The sequence below is a fragment of the Perca fluviatilis genome, chromosome 8 (genome assembly GCF_010015445.1).
Source record: "Perca fluviatilis chromosome 8, GENO_Pfluv_1.0, whole genome shotgun sequence".
Lineage (NCBI taxonomy): Eukaryota > Metazoa > Chordata > Actinopteri > Perciformes > Percidae > Perca > Perca fluviatilis.
In genome coordinates, this window is record NC_053119.1 from 38300127 (window position 1) to 38318784 (window position 18658).

At 38.9% G+C, this 18658-nt stretch overlaps 1 long non-coding RNA gene and 2 pseudogenes across 1 annotated transcript; 2 read left to right on the forward strand and 1 right to left on the reverse strand.

Moving 5' to 3' along the window:
* Window positions 1-2175: 2175 nt before the first annotated feature.
* LOC120563884 lies at window positions 2176-3519 on the forward strand. Its single transcript, XR_005640022.1, has 2 exons — window positions 2176-2298; window positions 3146-3519. It is a non-coding gene; the product is annotated as an uncharacterized LOC120563884 (long non-coding RNA).
* A 3926-nt stretch (window positions 3520-7445) lies between these two features.
* LOC120564309 lies at window positions 7446-8648 on the reverse strand (annotated as a pseudogene).
* Window positions 8649-9486: 838 nt separating this feature from the next.
* Window positions 9487-18658, forward strand: part of LOC120563883 — a 46892-nt pseudogene continuing 37720 nt past the window's right edge.

Here is an 18658-nt window from a genome sequence, read left to right on the forward strand (position 1 = left end):
TGGCTCCCATTCTACTTTTAGAGACTCTAGGTACCACGAGTAACTCTGCATTCTGGGAGCGCAGTGCTCTAGTGGGACAATAAGGTATTAGGAGCTCTTCTAGATATGATGGTGCTAGACCATTTAGAGCTTTGTAGGTCAAGAGAAGGATTTTAAATTCAATCCTGGATTCAACAGGAAGCCAGTGCAGAGAAGCTAATACTGGTGAAATATGATCTCTTTTCTTAGTTCTTGTGAGAACACGCGCTGCAGCATTTTGGATCAGCTGGAGAGTCTTTAGGGACTTATTTGAGCAACCTGACAGTAGGGAATTACAATAGTCCAGCCTGGACGTAACAAATGCATGGACTAGTTTTTCAGCATTGTTTTGAGACAGGATATTCCTAATTTTGGCAATGTTACGAAGATGAAAAAAGGCTGTTCTTGAGGTTTGTTTTAGATGGGCGTTAAAGGATATATCCTGATCAAAAATAACCCCTAGATTTCTGACAGTAGTGCTGGAGGCCAGGGCAATACCATCCAGAGTAGCTATGTCTTTAGATAATGAGGTTCTGAGGTGTTTAGGGCCCAGGACAATAACTTCAGTTTTGTTAGAGTTTAACATCAGAAAATTATAGGTCATCCAGGATTTTATATCTTTAATGCACGCTTGAAGTTTAGCTAGCTGACTGGTTTCGTCTGGTTTGATTGACAAGTATAATTGGGTGTCATCCGCATAACAGTGAAAGTTAATTGAGTGTTTCCTAATAATATTGCCTAGAGGAAGCATATATAAGGAGAATAGAATTGGTCCAAGCACTGAGCCTTGAGGAACGCCATGGCTAACTTTAGTGTACTTGGAGGATTTATCATTAACATTAACAAATTGAGATCGATCAGAGAAATAGGACTTAAACCAGTTTAGAGCAATTCCTTTAATGCCAACTAAGTGTTCCAATCTCTGTAACAGGATTGTATGGTCAATAGTGTCAAATGCAGCACTAAGATCAAGTAAAACAAGGATGGAGACAAGTCCTTTGTCTGCAGCAGTTAGAAGGTCATTAGTAATTTTCACTAGTGCCGTCTCTGTGCTATGATGCTTTCTAAATCCTGATTGAAAGTCATCAAATAAACTATTGCTATGTAGAAAATCACATAACTGATTAGCAACTACCTTCTCAAGGATCTTGGATAGAAAGGGAAGGTTAGATATAGGTCTATAGTTTGCTAAGACCTCAGGATCGAGGGTGGGTTTTTTCAGAAGAGGTTTTATGACAGCTTTTTAAATGACTGCGGTACATAACTTGTTAATAAGGACAGATTGATCATATTTAGTAATGAAGTGTTAACCACGGGTAACGCTTCTTTGAGTAAAAAAATTAGTAGTATGAAGACTATGTCGTTATTTCTAGCGACCCTGCGTTTAAAAGGTGAACCGTTAGAAGTTGAGGGCAAAAGGTGATGAATTTTATCTCTAATTGTTGTAATTTTATCATTAAAGAAGCTCATGAAGTCATCACTACTCAGAGCTACAGGAATAGATGTCTCAGTAGAGCTTTGACTGTCTGTCAGCCTGGCTACAGTGCTGAAAAGAAACCTTGGGTTGTTCTTATTTTCTTCATTAGTGATGAGTCTGATCTGGCCTTTCTTAGGGCCTTCCTATAGGTTTTGAGACTCTCTTGCCAATCCAAACGGGATTCTTCCACTTTGGTGGAGCGCGCACTTACTTTCGAAGGTTTTTACGAGATTTGTTTTAATTCACGAGTTTGAGAGTTATACAAAGGTGCTAATTTCCTTTGCTTCATCATCTTCTTTTTCAGGGGAGCAACAGAGTCTAAGGTCGTTCGTTATGGAGCCAGGACAGTGACAGTAACCTGTAGTATTGAAAATAAAAATTGGCATTGAAACAACAAATATTGGAACTGAAAAATGTTGAACTGAAATATAAAACACAAACATCAAAAAGTATTAATCTCACAATGCTATTATTTTATTTCACTTTGACATTTGTTTGGATTATGATAGGTTTTTCAATGCCAATCTACATTTTTCTTGATGTCTGACTTTTTCAGTGACGTTTTTTTTTCGCGCTGTCAGGATTTTTACAATGTCACTGGTTTTCAGTTTCAACTTTCTGTCACTGTTTTGGCGTAGGGAGGAGGGGCCTGAGAGGAGGGATAAAAGGGCGTGGTTTACAGGTAATTTGCATAGGCTACTGGGAGAGACCGCACCTCCACAGGCATCCTCACCGATCCATGTGTTATAACCACACACCACCGCAATGGCTTCCACAAGTTCACCTGGAACCTCCAAATCTATGTAAGTCTGTTTATTTCTGCCATTTTATTTCACGTAGAAGCAGGCTGGTTTACTGTTAACTTTAAATGTAGGCCTAATCTGTGCTGTTTTGACAGAGGTTAGAACTGTTCTCTTAATACATCCATGGTTAGCACACGTCAGCTAACGTGTGGCTAATTATAGATAAATCTCCCGCCGGGGATGTCAATCTATCTTTTATAATCTAGTATTTATAATAACAGTAATTCCTGTCCTTTAGGAGTCCTAAGGCCAGTGTTACTGCTGGTGCACGAGGCTTGACTCGCTTGCATCTCTCATTAGCTCCGTCATGGATGTCTTAAGAGAACGAGCTCAGCTCTCTCTACCTGTCGCTAACACTGGCACGGAGCGTTAACGCCCCTCCCCCCATAACTATCCTCCAATCACAAGTTAGCACACGTCAGCTAACTTGTGGCTATTTATAGTAAGTCTCCCGTTGAACAAGGCTACACGCTAGCTAATACCACATCAGCTAGCCCACTTGGGGGTTTAAAGTGATATTAATAGTGCACTGATGAGTCAGTCTTTAAGAGGGTCGCCTGCTAAATCCCTCCAACAGTCTGCATTTATTTTGTACCCACTATATATTTGTACCACGCCTCCAGAGGGACCTTGACACTTTACCAGACTTCTCCAGGACCCTGTGCAGCTTCAAAATGTTCAATTAAACCTTTTTTTTCAATTTTGTTTTGGATGTTTATTATGGCCATATGTGCATAACCAATTAAATGCACACCTAAAGTGTGCATTTAATTTACAAAAAAAGTAATTGTTTAGTGAAGTATTCTAAAAGCAACTTCAGTCTTTTAACATTACTTGTCAATTACAGGATATACAAGATCTTTTCTTGGAGGGGGACCATGACAGAGTGACAGAAGAGTCTGCCAGTGGAGTACTTTTACCACCCATCCAGTGCCCTCTGAGGCCGCAGACTGTGGCAGAACTGAGGGCAGCCAATGGCGGATAGCTTTGCATGACTGCACTTAACTATGTGATTCTTTACACATAAACATGGCAGGACAACACAGGAAAAACATTTTGTTTGTTATTTTAAAATGACAAATACCACTACTACTTTATATGTAGTACTGATTTTAATCCTTAACAGTTTTTGAAATGACATGCATTTACAGTATGGACTCCAGCAAAACAGTTAAATCTATACATTTTCAGTGAATAATAAATAAATATATTCAAGTAAGATACTCTCTCTATTTCATAACAAATTACAGTAAATGCAATGATAATGCATATGAGGGTTAATGTGTACTGGCCTATGCGCGAAGGGTACAAGTCCCCATTTCGGAATTAAAACAGTGTAAGTGTAAATAGTCAAAATCCACAGGCTGACGCTTGCAGAACTTCCTGAAGCCTTTTCAGCAGTCTCTCCATAAGCTGCCTCCCAGTCGAAGGTGCCTGTAATTATACACAACTTAGTGAAATCGGATGAGAAATGTAAAGGTTATGCCTTTAAGCCAGAAATACTACAGACATACTAGTTTTTGTTTACAAACAAGTTTATACATGTATGTCCAAGTAAACCTTTAACCGATAATATCAGTTTAACAGTTATAAAATATTGTACTGGACTGTTTACATGATAATGTTAACTTATGTTCAGCTAAGGCAGTTTTTCAGTAACTGTGTTTTCCCAGTTTTAGGAGATGTCAGTAAACGCGTTCTGCCTGTGTGATTTGCCTAGTCAGCAGCTATACTTGTGATTGGAGGATAGTTATGGGGAGGGGCGTTAACGCTCCGTGCCAGTGTTAGCGACAGGTAGAGAGAGCTGAGCTCGTTCTCTTAAGACATCCATGACGGAGCTAATGAGAGATGCCGGAGAGTCAAGCCCGCGTGCACCAGCAGTAACACTGGCCTTAGGACTCCTAAAGGACAGGAATTACTGTTATTATAAATACTAGATTATGAAAGATAGATTGACATCCCCGGCGGAGTAATTTATCTATAATTAGCCACACGTTAGCTGACGTTTGCTAACCATGGATGTATTAAGAGAACAGTTCTAACCTCTGTCAAAACAGCACAGATTAGGCCTACATTTAAAGTTAACAGTAAACCAGCCTGCTTCTACGTGAAATAAAATGGCAGAAATAAACAGACTTACATAGATTTGGAGGTTCCAGGTGAACTTGTGGAAGCCATTGCGGTGGTGTGTGGTTATAACACATGGATCGGTGAGGATGCCTGTGGAGCTGCGGTCTCTCCCAGTAGCCTATGCAAATTACCTGTAAACCACGCCCCTTTGTCCCTCCTCTCAGGCCCCTCCTCCCTACGCCAAAACAGTGACAGAAAGTTGAAACTGAAAACCAGTGACATTGTAAAAATCCTGACAGCGTAAAAAAAAAAAACGTCACTGAAAAAAGTCAGACATCAAGAAAAAATGTAGATTGGCATTGAAAAACCTATCATAATCCAAACAAATGTCAAAGTGAAATAAAATAATAGCATTGGGAGATTAATACTTTTTGATGTTTGTGTTTTATATTTCAGTTCAACATTTTTCAGTTCCAATATTTGTTGTTTCAATGCCAATTTTTATTTTCAATACTACAGGTTACTGTCACTGTCCTGGCTCCATAGTTCGTAGGCTAGTCGTAGCACCGTCTACAAATGTATTAATTTGAGAGGGACTGAGGTTAACATAAAGGTCCTCTGTTATGTTAAGGCATGACATAGAGTCAAATGCTGTTGGAATATCTTCCTTAAATTTAGCTATAACATTGTCAGATAGGCATCTAGTGTAGAAGCTTTTATCTAATTTAATATAGTCGGGTAGTAAGAATTCGAAAGTAATTATAGAATGATCTGATAATACCGAATTCTGCAGAAATATTATTAAATCCTCAATTTCAATACCATATGCCAGCACAAGGTCGAGGGTGTGGTTAAAACAGTGCGCGGCTTGTGCACACTCTGATAAGAGTAAGATAGAAAGAACGCCAGTTAGTGAAATAAATCAATTCTACATACTAAATACTATCTAATACTGGCTATACCTTGTTGTAAATAGAGTGAAAGAGAGCTGTGCCTGAATCAACTATCGTCACGGAGTTATAGGCAGCAAAATGGTGAGTCACTCCTTAACACTAGAGTTTGCTAGCATCCATGCTAATCGGTGCTAATAGCATTAAGCTAACGGGTTAGCTAAGGTGCTGTATTCATATGCTAATAGGGTAATTAGCCACAAAAGGCTAGCAGACTAGCTACTGCATATTGCCTGTGAAAAGGCTAATGATTATATCTATTGGTTATGGAAAGTATAATGTTGCTTTTCAACTATTGCTAGCTGTGGGTATTTTGTTGAATGAATGTTAGTACAAATTGTGAGTTTAACTGTTTAACTGGAGTTTATGGTGAAGTAGCTAACTTAAAGAGGCTAATTTTTAGTGCATTCTTTCTACAGTTACAGGGAGGGATAAATAAGCACGCAAGTCTTAATGCCTCTAGATTACAACACTGTAGCTTAAGTTATGGGAAAATAATACAATTTGAGAGATGTTTACATGCAATTTATGCAATTATATTTAGGATAGTGTTAATGTTACTAAGGTTCCATACAACTTGAATTAGAAATGCATTGTTTGTATAAAGGTTGCCTATTAATATAAATGTGCTTTTGGTACATGAAAGGGATTTATATACGTTTGATACCTAAGAAATTTAAGAACGGTTGTACAAACTGAATAGAGGTTTAGATATTTCAATAGGGGTTAACTGAAATATGACCTCATTTTATTTTCATTGTAGCCTAAGCAATTGATTTTATTACTGAATAGTAATTGAGAGAAATGTTTTGGCCTTATCTACAGGTGGAGGAGGTGAAAAGGCTACGCGGGGGAGGCCCAGTCCACAGAGGGATATTGAATCACATCGATTCTTCACATCCCAGAGACTTCCAGGGTTTCGAGATTCCCAGTTCAGGATCGAGACTCTGAACCTAGATGGATTTCCCTTGATTCATTCTTCATGGTGGAAGGACAAACGGAAACCAAACTCACATGGGACCCAATGTTGAACATCTCTGAACTCTTGTCATCAAAGAACAATTGAGCTCATAGAACTGAAGAGGGTTTCTTTTGTGTGCACACTTTATTTTTTTCAGTTAGTTTATCTGTATGTATGCCATATTTCTGTGTATATTAATACCACTTTACTTGAGGTCAAAGAATATATTTGTTACACTGTCATAATGTGGTAATGACAGCAAGTCTTATCTATGATATCTTAATGACAAACACAAATGTTACCACTTTACTTGAGGTCAAAGAATATTTTCGTTACACTTCATAATGTTGTCATGACAACAAGTCTTATCCATGATATCTTAATGACAAATACAGTTGGTACCACTTTACTTGAGGGCAAAGTTAATATGTATTTGTTAACTGTCATAATGTTGTCATGACAACAAGTCTTATCCATGATATCTTAATGACAAATACAATTGGTACCACTTTACTTGAGGGCAAAAATAAAATGTTACCACTTTTACTTGAGGTCAAAGAATGTATTCGTTACACTGTCATAATGTTGTCATGACAGCAAGTCTTATCTATGATATCTTAATGACAAATAAAAATGTTACCACTTTACTTGAGGTCAAAGAATGTATTTGTTACACTGTCATAATATGGTAATGACAGCAAGTCTTATCTATGATATCTTAATGACAAATAAAAATGTTACCACTTTACTTGAGGTCAAAATATTTATTAGTTACACTGTCATAATGTTGTCATGACAGCAAGTCTTATCTATGATATCTTAATGACAAATACAATTGGTACCACTACTTGAGGTCAAAATATTTATTAGTTACACTGTCATAATGTTGTCATGACAGCAAGTCTTATCCATGATATCTTAATGACAAATACAATTGGTACCACTACTTGAGGTCCAAATATTTATTAGTTACACTGTCATAACAGTGTCATGACACCCAGTTTTGTGAAATTTCCTGTCAGACATCTATCTGAAAAAGTGCTAGAATTGGTCTCTAATCTTGCACATCTAATTATAATAATCATTAGGTCAAAATGTCATGAATACAAAAAGGGTGAATTTCTGTTTATGTCAAGTTGTCATGACAAAGACATCCTCTGGTAATGTCATCCTGGTTAAGTGTGAAGTTGTTATAACAAAGACACCCCAAACTAATTTAATGTCAACTTGTCATGACCAAGACAACTTCTGGTAATGACACTTTGATTAATGTCAAAGTGTCATAATCAAGACAAATTTAATGTCAAGTTGTCATGACCAAGACAACTTCTGGTAATATCACTTTGATTAATGTCAAGTTGTCATAATCAAGACAAGCCCAACAATGTCAACTTGTCATGACAAAAACCGAATGACACTTAATGACAGAAGTCATAAACGTTTATGACTTGTTTATAAGGTTTATGACACATTCATGACAGTGTCATGTCATAGTTATGACAGTGTCATGTCATGGTTATGTCGGTACTGTCAAGTAAAGTGTTACCGCCGTCTCTCTCCATCAGACCAGGCTTTCCCCAGAACGCCCCCCAATTATTCACATAGCCCGAATCATTAGCTGGGCACCACCCCGACATCCAGTGGTGGAAGGATGACGTACGGCTGTACATTTCATCATTGGTCAGGTTTGGCAGGGTTCCAGAGAAAACTACTGAGTCCGACATTGTCTTTGCGTATGCACAAAGTGACTCAACATTAATTTTAGTGATCTCCGATTTACGACCATTACCCCCTACGTGAAGTATGATCTTACTGTATTTACGGTTCTTTTTAGCCTACAGCTTTAGAAGGGATTCTATATTGCCCGCTCTAGCCCCGGGGACACATATGACCGTAGGTGCTGTAGCTGCTGGGGCCGCCGGCTTCACATATCGCAGTATAGAGCTCCCAATAACCAGAATTGGCTTCTCAGCGGGTGTATCACTGAGTAGGGAGTAAGTGTTAGAGAGGCGAAGACGCTCCGGTTTAGAGCGACCGTCATCATGTGCCCTCCCTGGTTTAGATTTAACGCTACGCTTCCCTCGGACAGTCACCCACTCGCCCGGCTGCTCGGGGTCTGCCAGGGGACAGCTAGCAGAAGCTACAGTATGGTGGCCCGCATTAACTGCATGGCGCTGGCTAGCTACGGAAGCATATGATTCTGATTCCATGGTGCGGAGCCGTGCCTCAAATTCACTAAGCCTTGCCTCCAGAGCAGCGAATACACTACATTTATTACATGTATCGTTATCACTAAAGGAGGCAGAGGAATAGCTAAACATTTGACACACAGAGCAAGAAAGAGCAGGAGAGGGAGAGGAATTAGCCATTGCTAATGGCTAAGCTAAAGTAGCTAACAACGTTTTAACAATTGTAAATTCAGCGAGTCAGTCGCTGTAAGTGAAGCTAAGTATAAGTGCTTGAGTAGAACAATTGTAATTCAAATGCAATCCAGGCAAATAGCTGCTAATTTAAACAGTAAAGCAGAGTTGAGTAAATTTTTGCTGGAGCAGCAAACTAGCGTTTGTAACGCGGAACACCGGAAGTGACACAATACGCTCACCCTTACACGTCAGCACGTCAATCCCCCTGTGGCGTTAACATTTTGATATGCAGGCTTCGGTAGCTATAAATGACTTTTCCAAAATAAAAGAAATAAAAATAAAAATGACAGTTACATTTTAAAGTGCGGTTTTCTGCTGATGTTTTCTTCCAACCAACACAAAAAAGTCTGAGTGACAAAAAGGATCTATTTTTGCTACTGCCAAAGCTCAGTGGCTTTGTATAATTTGATAAATGCGTAATTGTGACGCAAACGTGTCTGCCAAAAAAACTAAAACAAGCCATTAACCCCAAAGTTTTTTGAAGATTTGAACATTCATTCAGGACCATAATCTTAAGTGTAATATGTGTATGATGATAGTTCCAGTAATGTGCAGTATATAAGTATTGCAAGTAATAAAGACTGACCAACATCTGCTCCAGGTTGTCACTGATAAGATATTTGCATGTTGTAAAACCAAACAGGATCAAATCAAGGAAGTTGAACATGCTTGTAGGCACAGTAAATGCTGGTGTACTTTGTCCACCCTCAAGTCAGCAAGGTACTATTAGGCTATATGTAGATGTTGTAGTTCCCCTTAAAAGCAGTGTGTTGACTCTGTTCTGATGTCAGCCTCATTAAATCTTGTTTTATTAAACAACTGTAAACTATGATAAGCAATGGTATCTTTAAGATAAGATCTGCTTTATTGTACAACTTATCTGTAAAGCTGCTGGCTATAGAGAAGAGACAGAATAACTAATGTAATCCTTTGTGTGAAAGCACAATGAAGTTTTCAATGCGAGGAGCTACAAAGACTGGAGCCTTTTTATTCTTAATATACATCATAATTTACATGATCGTGAGTTGGAGAACAGGCAAATCTTTTACAAAGGGAGTCACAGATCGAGAGGTTGTGAGGAGGAAACTGGACAGGATTGAAAAGACCCTAAATAAGCTGGGTGAGTACCAATTCAGAAGCAACCTTATAAAAGAGTTATATGACAAGTGTAAAGTTCTGGCTTTGTAATCACACAACATTGGATTGGTAATGAAGTAAACCTTTTATATTAAAGATCTGTAATCTAAAGTAATTGAAGAGGAATACATTTTTATTGCAAACTCGTGCACCGCGAAGAGTGTAGCTGAAAGACCATATAAATGTTGTTGTTGTATGCTGATGGCATTGTGTTGGTTTCAGAGAAAGAGATTCATTTACAAGAATTTCTAAACATTATTAGTTTATGGTGTAGTAAATACTTGCCATTAAAGTGAAACAGTGAAAACCCACAGATAATACATATTAGAAAGCAATTTGAGCAGCAGAGCAATATATATTTATAATATATACGTATATTTCTTATTGGTTTTGTCTTTAATAAAAATCTGAGATTTTCAGGACAGCAGGACGAGCATTAGCATTTAGGGTCTGTGATGATGTATATAATGAAATTGTGACCTTGGTTTTCATAAATTTATGATTCAATGGTTCCATTTTATTTTGCTGAAGGAGTACTGGGTTGTAAGGATGCCGCTGACTGAGGAGCTTTCTTGGGAAGCATAAATATAGTGCTAAGCAGGCTACTGAAGGGGACATGGGGTAGGGCCATGTTTTGTAAAGCGGAGATGTGAAATAGTTCGGCTGTGGATCCACCTGAGGGCGATTTCACAAACTCCTTTCACCGACTGGTTACAGACCAACACATCTTTTTAGATGATTTATTTCTTTTTCTGTTATTTTAAAGTATGAAGCAGTAGTCTTTATCATGTATATTATTGTTTGGCATTCTTAGCACACAATTTGTGTTCTGTCCAGTAAAGTGGGACTATAAATTTTGAGAGGATTGTATAATTATAAAACATACCCTAATTTTACAATCCTCCTTAATTATAGTCTTAGTTCACTGGACCAGTAACTATACAGTTCAGGCTACTATATATTCATGAAACAACAGGAGAGAGGACACCTCAATGTTTTTTGTATATATTATTATATTATTATATTATATTTTTAACTGATGAATACTCTTTTACAGTCATGTTTACATGTGTAGGCTACTATGAGTTTTACTTAATTATCTTTATAGTTTCTAGCTTTCAGAGTGCAATTACTTCAGTGTTCTTCTTTTCTATGTCCATATACCGCGACGAGGCAAAACATATAATATGTAAAGAAGGTTAAAAACAGTGAGAAAAAGTGTGACAGGTAATAGCGGACCGACTGAATGATAGTCTACAAATATACATTCGTGAACCACTTCTCTTGAAACCATTCAATGAGTCTGTCATTTGCACAAACAAACAGTTGTGCAAGCAGTGGGAAGTTAATAAGTTACTTAGGAAATTTATATTATGAGAGAGAGGCGAGACATCTTCTGCTCACAAGGCCAGAGTAGGCAAGTGACTCATTTAATGGTTTCAATTAAGAGCAGTAGTTTGTAATCATTCAGTTGGTCCGCTATTATCTGCCATGTTTTTTCTCATGTTTTTTTGTTTATAGAGGACGAGCTTCCTTCTTTACATATTATATGCTTTGCTCCCTTGTATATATGGACATAGAAAAGAAAAGACACTGAAGAAATCTAGGAACTATAAAGATAATTAAGTGATATACTTAATGCACATTGTAAACATGAATGTAACAGAGTGTATTCATCAGTTATTTCCCCCGCAAAATATAAGGTCAAAAACCATTGAGGTGTCCTCTCCCTGTTGTTTCATGAATGTACATTAGCCTACACTATATAATTATTAATTATAATATAATAATTATTGGTCAGTGAATGAAGAATTTGGGAGGATTGTACAATTAGTCGTTAAAGAATACAAAAACTAAAATAATTTAAGGTGCATTGGTCCACTATAGAAACACACATGTACAGCACTTTATATATTGTCCTTAGTAACAGACTTCATTTAAAACACGTTTGGCAACTTTATTTTTTGTATTTAGAGGTTATATCAGAATAGGTTTACATGGTTTAATTTTCTAAAAACACCATATTTTTGTTGTACTGCACATTGCTGCAGCTCCTCTTTTCACCCTGTGTGTTGAGCTCTCTGTTTTAGCTACAGAGTGAGACATCTCACTTCTGTACCACCTTTGTTGGGAGTTCGCTCATGTGCAGTACCTAGGTAAGGACTACTAGCCAGTCAGAAGCAGAGTATGCTTCTGATGTGCCATGCTAGCAGCTAGGTGAGGATTCTAACATTTGTTACAACAACAGATTCTCACTCCCATCTCGTAAAATACGGATGCTTGGTCAGGTGCCTTTGTCGTTCTTATTGACGCTAAAAGTCTCATTTAGAGTCATATAATGCGCTTCAACTAAACGCGCTTGGTCGGGACTATTGGCATCCCTTTTGACACAGTTATGTTAAGGAAAAGTCCGTGACACGTGGGAACGGGACGGTTGACTTTAGGGAAAGGTCGTGGGTGGACAATCGTTTCCGTGACATGCGGGAATAACGGGATGGTTGGGTTTAGGAAAAGGTCATGGGTGGGCTTACGCTTCTGTGACACGCGGGAATAACAGGACGGTTAAAGAAGAAAGCAACTTTAGGAAATACGCGGGACACGAACCCCGGTCTCCTTGGCGAGAGTCCTGTGTTTGACCCATACGCCACCCCAACCAACCTCCCTTTGGGGTGGACTTTGGGCTTTGTCAACCTATAATGTGAACAAAAAAGATATATAACACAATAAAGGAAAGGGAAAAAGCCAAAAAGCATAATATGAGCACTTTAACATGCAAAAATCGTACCCCCCTCCCTTCCTCCTCTCTCTCTCTCTCTCTCTGTCTACCTTATAAAGTCCAATATTCACTCTCATTTTAGCTTTTCTCCACCAACTACACCTCTCAGTATATTTTCGATTTCCAAGGGGCGTTATTAACAGCGCAGACCAAAATGCCTCTGGACGCAATTGAAAAGATCTAAACCAATCAAAGCAACGAAACGACATTGCGCTGAGCGATACATGCAAGTTGCTTGGTCCGTTTTGAAGCAGGAAAAAAAATGGGGCTCAGGTCACAAACATTTTCAAATTACAGCTCAACAGTACACTAAAATGTGTTTCTGCTAAACGACGCTGAAAAGCTACGTAGAGCTGAGGGGAACTGTAGTGTCTGTCAGCTGATAATTCTTTGTAGATTTGTCACTTTGAGCGGCACCTTTTAGGTCACATCCACACGTACCAAAACAATCTTTTTTTCCCCAACTTCCCTGGCATTATTTCAAGAATATTTGCGTCCAAACGGATCCATTTGTAAATGACTCAACACACTACTTCATATTCCAGGCCTATAGGTGGCGGTGTTTCTGCTACAGAAATTCATGCATGCAAATAAAGCTTGCGCGCTGTATACAAACAGACAGTATATTTTGCCCTAGTAACCCTAATAGGCTCAATATCTTCTCCAGCAGGAACACAAGCATGTAGTCTGCCATTGAAGTCACGGGATGAGAGGTTGAAGGCTAGAGGTTGAGGGGTGTGGCGATGACATCATCGATATGCATGTATGCGGCGTTGCCGTCCAAACAAAGTTGCAAGGGCAGCGTTTTCGAATTTTTTCACCCTGGGACCAGGTTTCAAAAAAGTGCGTCTTCAGGCAGTGCGTTTACAGGATTCATTTTGATGATCGGCCAAAACGATGCAAAACATATGCGTTTACACCAAAAAGCGTTTCCGTGTGGATGGCCCCTTACTTTATACATAGTCATTTGATCCATTTTTTATAAAATATATATTGATTATAGCAGCTTAAAATAGGAAGTATATGTGAGCAAGATGGTGGCGCGGTTGAAGCTTTGTGACGCCGTGTTCAGCAAATTAGTAATAATATGCTTGTTTATCTCAAGTATTTTCGGTTAAAACAGTTTAGCATACATATCGTACACCCAACAGGAACTTTTGGACATCGGCTCCTGCCATTCTGACATCGTTATTAGCGTACTTCCAGAGATCGCTAAACCAACGGCACATCCGGATATCCCCACACCGGCTGGAGGGCTCTTCAGATGGACACGCAAAAGCCAGTCCCTCCAGAAAAACCTACAATCGCATAATTCAATGCATAATCAGCCAAAGTCCACATATTTATGCAGGAGCCGCATTTTTTCAAATACGCCGCACTTTCGCCGCATAAATTGCCGATTTCCGCGCAAAATATGCGGGGCTTGCATGATTTCATAATCCCCGCATTTTCGTTGCAAAATGTGGTGTACGGACATCACTATCACAGACAGTCACTACTCAGCTAACCTTGAGTATCTCATGGTTAAGTGTAAACCTTTCTATCTGCCCAAAGAGTTTATATAATAACAGCAGTTTACATACCTCCTGATGCTAACGCTAAGATTGCCATGAAAGAACTGCATTCTGTTATTAGTAAGCAACAAACTCTGCACCCTGAGGCAGCCTACATTGTCGCGGGTGACTTCAACCACTCCAATTTAAAGACTGTGCTGCCTAAATTCCATAAAAAATGGATCATGCCCCACAAGAGGAGAAAATATTTTAGACCAAGTTTTCAATAATGTAGCTGATGCATACAAAGCTGCTCCCCTCCCCCATCTAGGCCACTCAAGCCAAAACAGTCCACTGCAACAAGCCTTAACGACTTCCATCCAGTTGCACTCACCCCCATCATAATGAAGTGCTTTGAGAGGCTGGTCCTGGCCCATCTCAAGACCTGCTTACCACCTTCACTGGACCCCTTCCAATTCGCCTACCATCAGAACAGAAGCACAGAGGATGCCATCTCTACGGCACTTCACTCTGCCCTGTCCCACGTTGACAGTAGCAACACCTATGTGAGAATACTGTTCATTGACTTTAGTTCAGCATTCAACACCATCATCCCCACCAAACTCAGTGAACTGGGCATCAATACCTTCCTCTGTAACTGGATTCTGGACTTCCTGGATAATCACACCTCCTCAACAATCACCCTGAACTGAGCCCTCTCCTTTACTCCCTCTTCACCTACGACTTTACCATTGTAAAGTTTGCAGACGACACTCCGGTGATTGGTCTCATCAGCAAGGTCTCTCCGCACCCATACCAGCAGGTTCAAAGGAAGCTTCTTTCCTGCGGCTTTCACCCTACTGAACTCTAACTCTGCATCCCGGTAATAATTAACCCACTAAGCTGTTATGTTGTTCATACATTGTTCATATTACATAGCCATATTTATTCTGCTCTCATAACACTGCAATATATTTCTTGTCCTGCCTATGCACCACTTGTCACCCCCCCACTCCCAAAGAACCATCCACCTACTAGCTGTCAGCTGCCAGAACAAATTAATGTGTGTTAAAAGTGAACACAGATACTTTGTGAGTGTTCAGTAAGCCTGCCAAACAAACAGCACAGTTTTAATGACCATGTGCAACCCACAAGCTGATTATCTAATTACTAATCTAGTGTAGAGAAAAACAATTTTTATTTTTGCCATTATTGGTTATCCCACAGCCATTACAGTAAAACAAATCATGCATTCTATTATATCAGGCTTTCAGTCTAGAGCCTTCAGAATTGTAATTTTTACTAATTTTCACAAGATTGAGCCATTTTCTCATGTTTCCTCTATTGGGCAAATACATAATATATTCCTGGTTTCCACTCAGGGTATCGCTGCTGTTATGGAGGACTGCTGATAAAAACTGACATATATCAGACTGTAAAATCAAAATACCCCTAGCATTTAGTAATCACAAAAAAAAATCATAAAAACAACAACATTGGCATTATGGGTTAAAATAAAAAAGAATTAATATTTAGTAGTTAGGATCATTCAGTTAAAAGTGGAAAATAATATTAATACTGTACATACTTGTATGGCAATTTTGTTATGCAGACATTTTTGTCCTCCAAGGACATCTAAGCAACTAGCAACCAACAAGGGTTACCATGGTAAAAATGACCTCTTAATATCAGCATGCTAACATGCTGATATTCTAGCTAACGTTAGAATTTAGCTCAAAGCAAGCTGTGCCTAGCCTCACAGAGATTCTTATTTATGTTTTAAGACTTGTGTTGTCTTCCCGTCGACCATGATTTTGTTGTCCTTCTGGGTCAAAATTAAAAATTAACTTTTTTGTTGTTGTTTTTTCAACGTTTTTGTCGTTTTTTTCTATGCTTTTGACACTTCTTAAAGGTTTTTGGCTCTTTTTTCAACATTTCTTTTAATTCATGGTCAATAAACCTAATTTATGTGACATTATACTTGTTTTTTTAGTAAAAAATAAGCAGAAATTATGAATTATTTCGACTATGGATGTTGAGTGGATCACACTGGTACATGTCAAAGTTTAGTCAGGATACTGTTTTGAAACCATTTAAACTATTACTTTTGGGCAATTTAGTTGAAAGAAACCCATATTTCTGATATAAAAAACATTGAAAATGGGTCAAATGTGACCCGAGGAAAACACAAGGGTTAAGACTTAAGAGTTTTGACAACCTTTAACATTTGAGCATTCATTTACTATATACTGTTTAATGTCACAGATATTACATTGACTTGTTGCTAATATATATAGCCTATATTGCTCCTCTGACTGCACCCAACACATGAAGAAAAGGAATCCAGCAAGCTATATATAAAAAAGTAGAAAACGCTTACCTGCCATCTCTACCTTCTCACAGTGTCCCCTAAAGGTTTTCTTTATGTGTCAATGTATTGTAAGAACTTATTTTAACCCTTGTGTTGTCTTCCCGTCGACCTGCAACTTTTTGTTTTTCTGAGTCAAAATTTTAAATGAAAAGCCTTTATCAACATTCATCTTTTTCGACACTTTTGTGGCTTTCCCCGATGTTTTTGTCACTTTTATCAACGTTTGTCAACTTTTTCTGGGCCTTTAGAAGTTTTTGTGGGTTTTTGTCCCAAGCTTTTTTTTTTTTTACATTTGTTACTTTTTTCGACATTTGTGTCACTTTTTTGACATTTTTGTCACTTAAACATTTTTGTCACTTTTTTGACGTTTGTCACTTTTTTCAAAGTTTTTTTATCAATAGTTTTTTCTTCAAATGCTATAAAATTGACTAAAACATCCAAATTCAATTAAAGTAGCGAACTGATTATTTATCTAACTTGTTAAGGGACCGTTCGGTATTTATGGAATGGACAACCGGAGGAAAATAGGGGAGGGTCATGTGTTTTTATTCTTTGTTGTTGGGAGGGTCATCCAATTTTTTTTTTTCTACAGGGGAGGGTCTTCCAACTTTTGCATTCATGAGAAGAGCAACATTTCAAAGTGGCTTGTTTGGTGCATATTTATCAAGTAGCTCCATGTAGCTCTTTCAGACTGCGTTCGCCGGCTCTCTTGCTGCAAGAAGCGGCGCAGGAAGCAAGGAAATCACGGTGGTGTTCGAGTGTGGATCAGGGGTTTTGCGAGTCTCCCATGCGCAACTTTTATCTCGCCGGTCCTCCATCGACTTTGCAGGAAGCAGAGGCCTCTACTTGGCTCGCCGATCATGGGACCTGAGATACACCTGTCATCTATCCATCTCTCCAGCTTGGTCATCGACGCTTGATTGCCCCGCAGCTCCACTAAGACTGCGCATCCGAAGCTGCGGGGTGAACTTCCTGAATATTCGCCCACTACAACGCTCTCAATCTCCACAGCCTTTGGATTACTTTGCGGCTAAAGTGGCGCTACTGAACTGTAGGTCCGTGTCAAACAAGACCTTCATTTTAAACGACTTTTTTACCAAACGTGATCTGGACATGCTATTTTTAACGGAGACATGGATTGGCTCCGGTGCTGGTGAGACATCTGTCTTTGGCGAACTTTGTCCCACAAACTGTTCATTCATAAGTACTCCGAGGAGGTCAGGAAGAAGTGGAGGAGTGGCTTTGATCTTTAAAAATCGGCTTACGGTACAAACACTCTCTGCTGAGACCTTTTCTTCCTTTGAAGTACAATGCGTAAAAGTAGAAACTGCTACTACATCATTGGTGTGCGCACTTGTTTACAGGCCTCCTAAATCAGACAAACATTTTATAAAAGATTTCTCAGACTTTCTGTCTCACTATGCAACATCCTATGACTGTTTGTTGATTTTGGGTGATTTTAATATTCATGTCTGTTTCCCAGGTAAACCCTTGGTTAGTGAGTTTTGTCATGTAATGGAGTCATTTGGCCTCCTCCAGCACATACAGTAAATCAGGCGACCCATGTTCAGGGGCACACTCTTGATTTGATTTTATCCCACAGATTTTCCATTGATAACATAAGCATTGAGGATGCATCCTTCTCTGACCATATGCCTATTATGTTCAATGTTAAACTATTTAACTCACTGTATACAGCCAGATCTTCTGGCCACTACGCTCGTCATATTAACTCTTCAACTGCAAATGAGTTCGCTGAATGCTATTTGGGAAATGTTATCAATGATCACCTCTTGAGCCCTGATGAGCTAATATCCTCCTTCAACACATCTTGCTCAGCTATCCTTGATACTGTGGCCCCTCTAAAACTTAAACGCCCTAATTTTAAATCCCAACAGTGGCTTGATGATTCCACCCGCCATCTCAGGCAGATTTGTCGAAGAGCGGAGCGTAAGTGGAAAAAAGATCACCTCCTAGTCTCTTTAGAAATATTCAGAAATTCCCTGGCCAATTTCCAAGCTGCAGCAAAAAAAGCCAGGGCTAAGCATTTCTCAGACATTATAACAAAACATTCCCATCGCCCTAGAATTTTATTTAATACCATAAACTCAATAGTTAACCCCCAAGTCTCTCCAGAGGTCGAGGCATCCACCAATAGCTGTGAAGAGTTCTTGAAGTT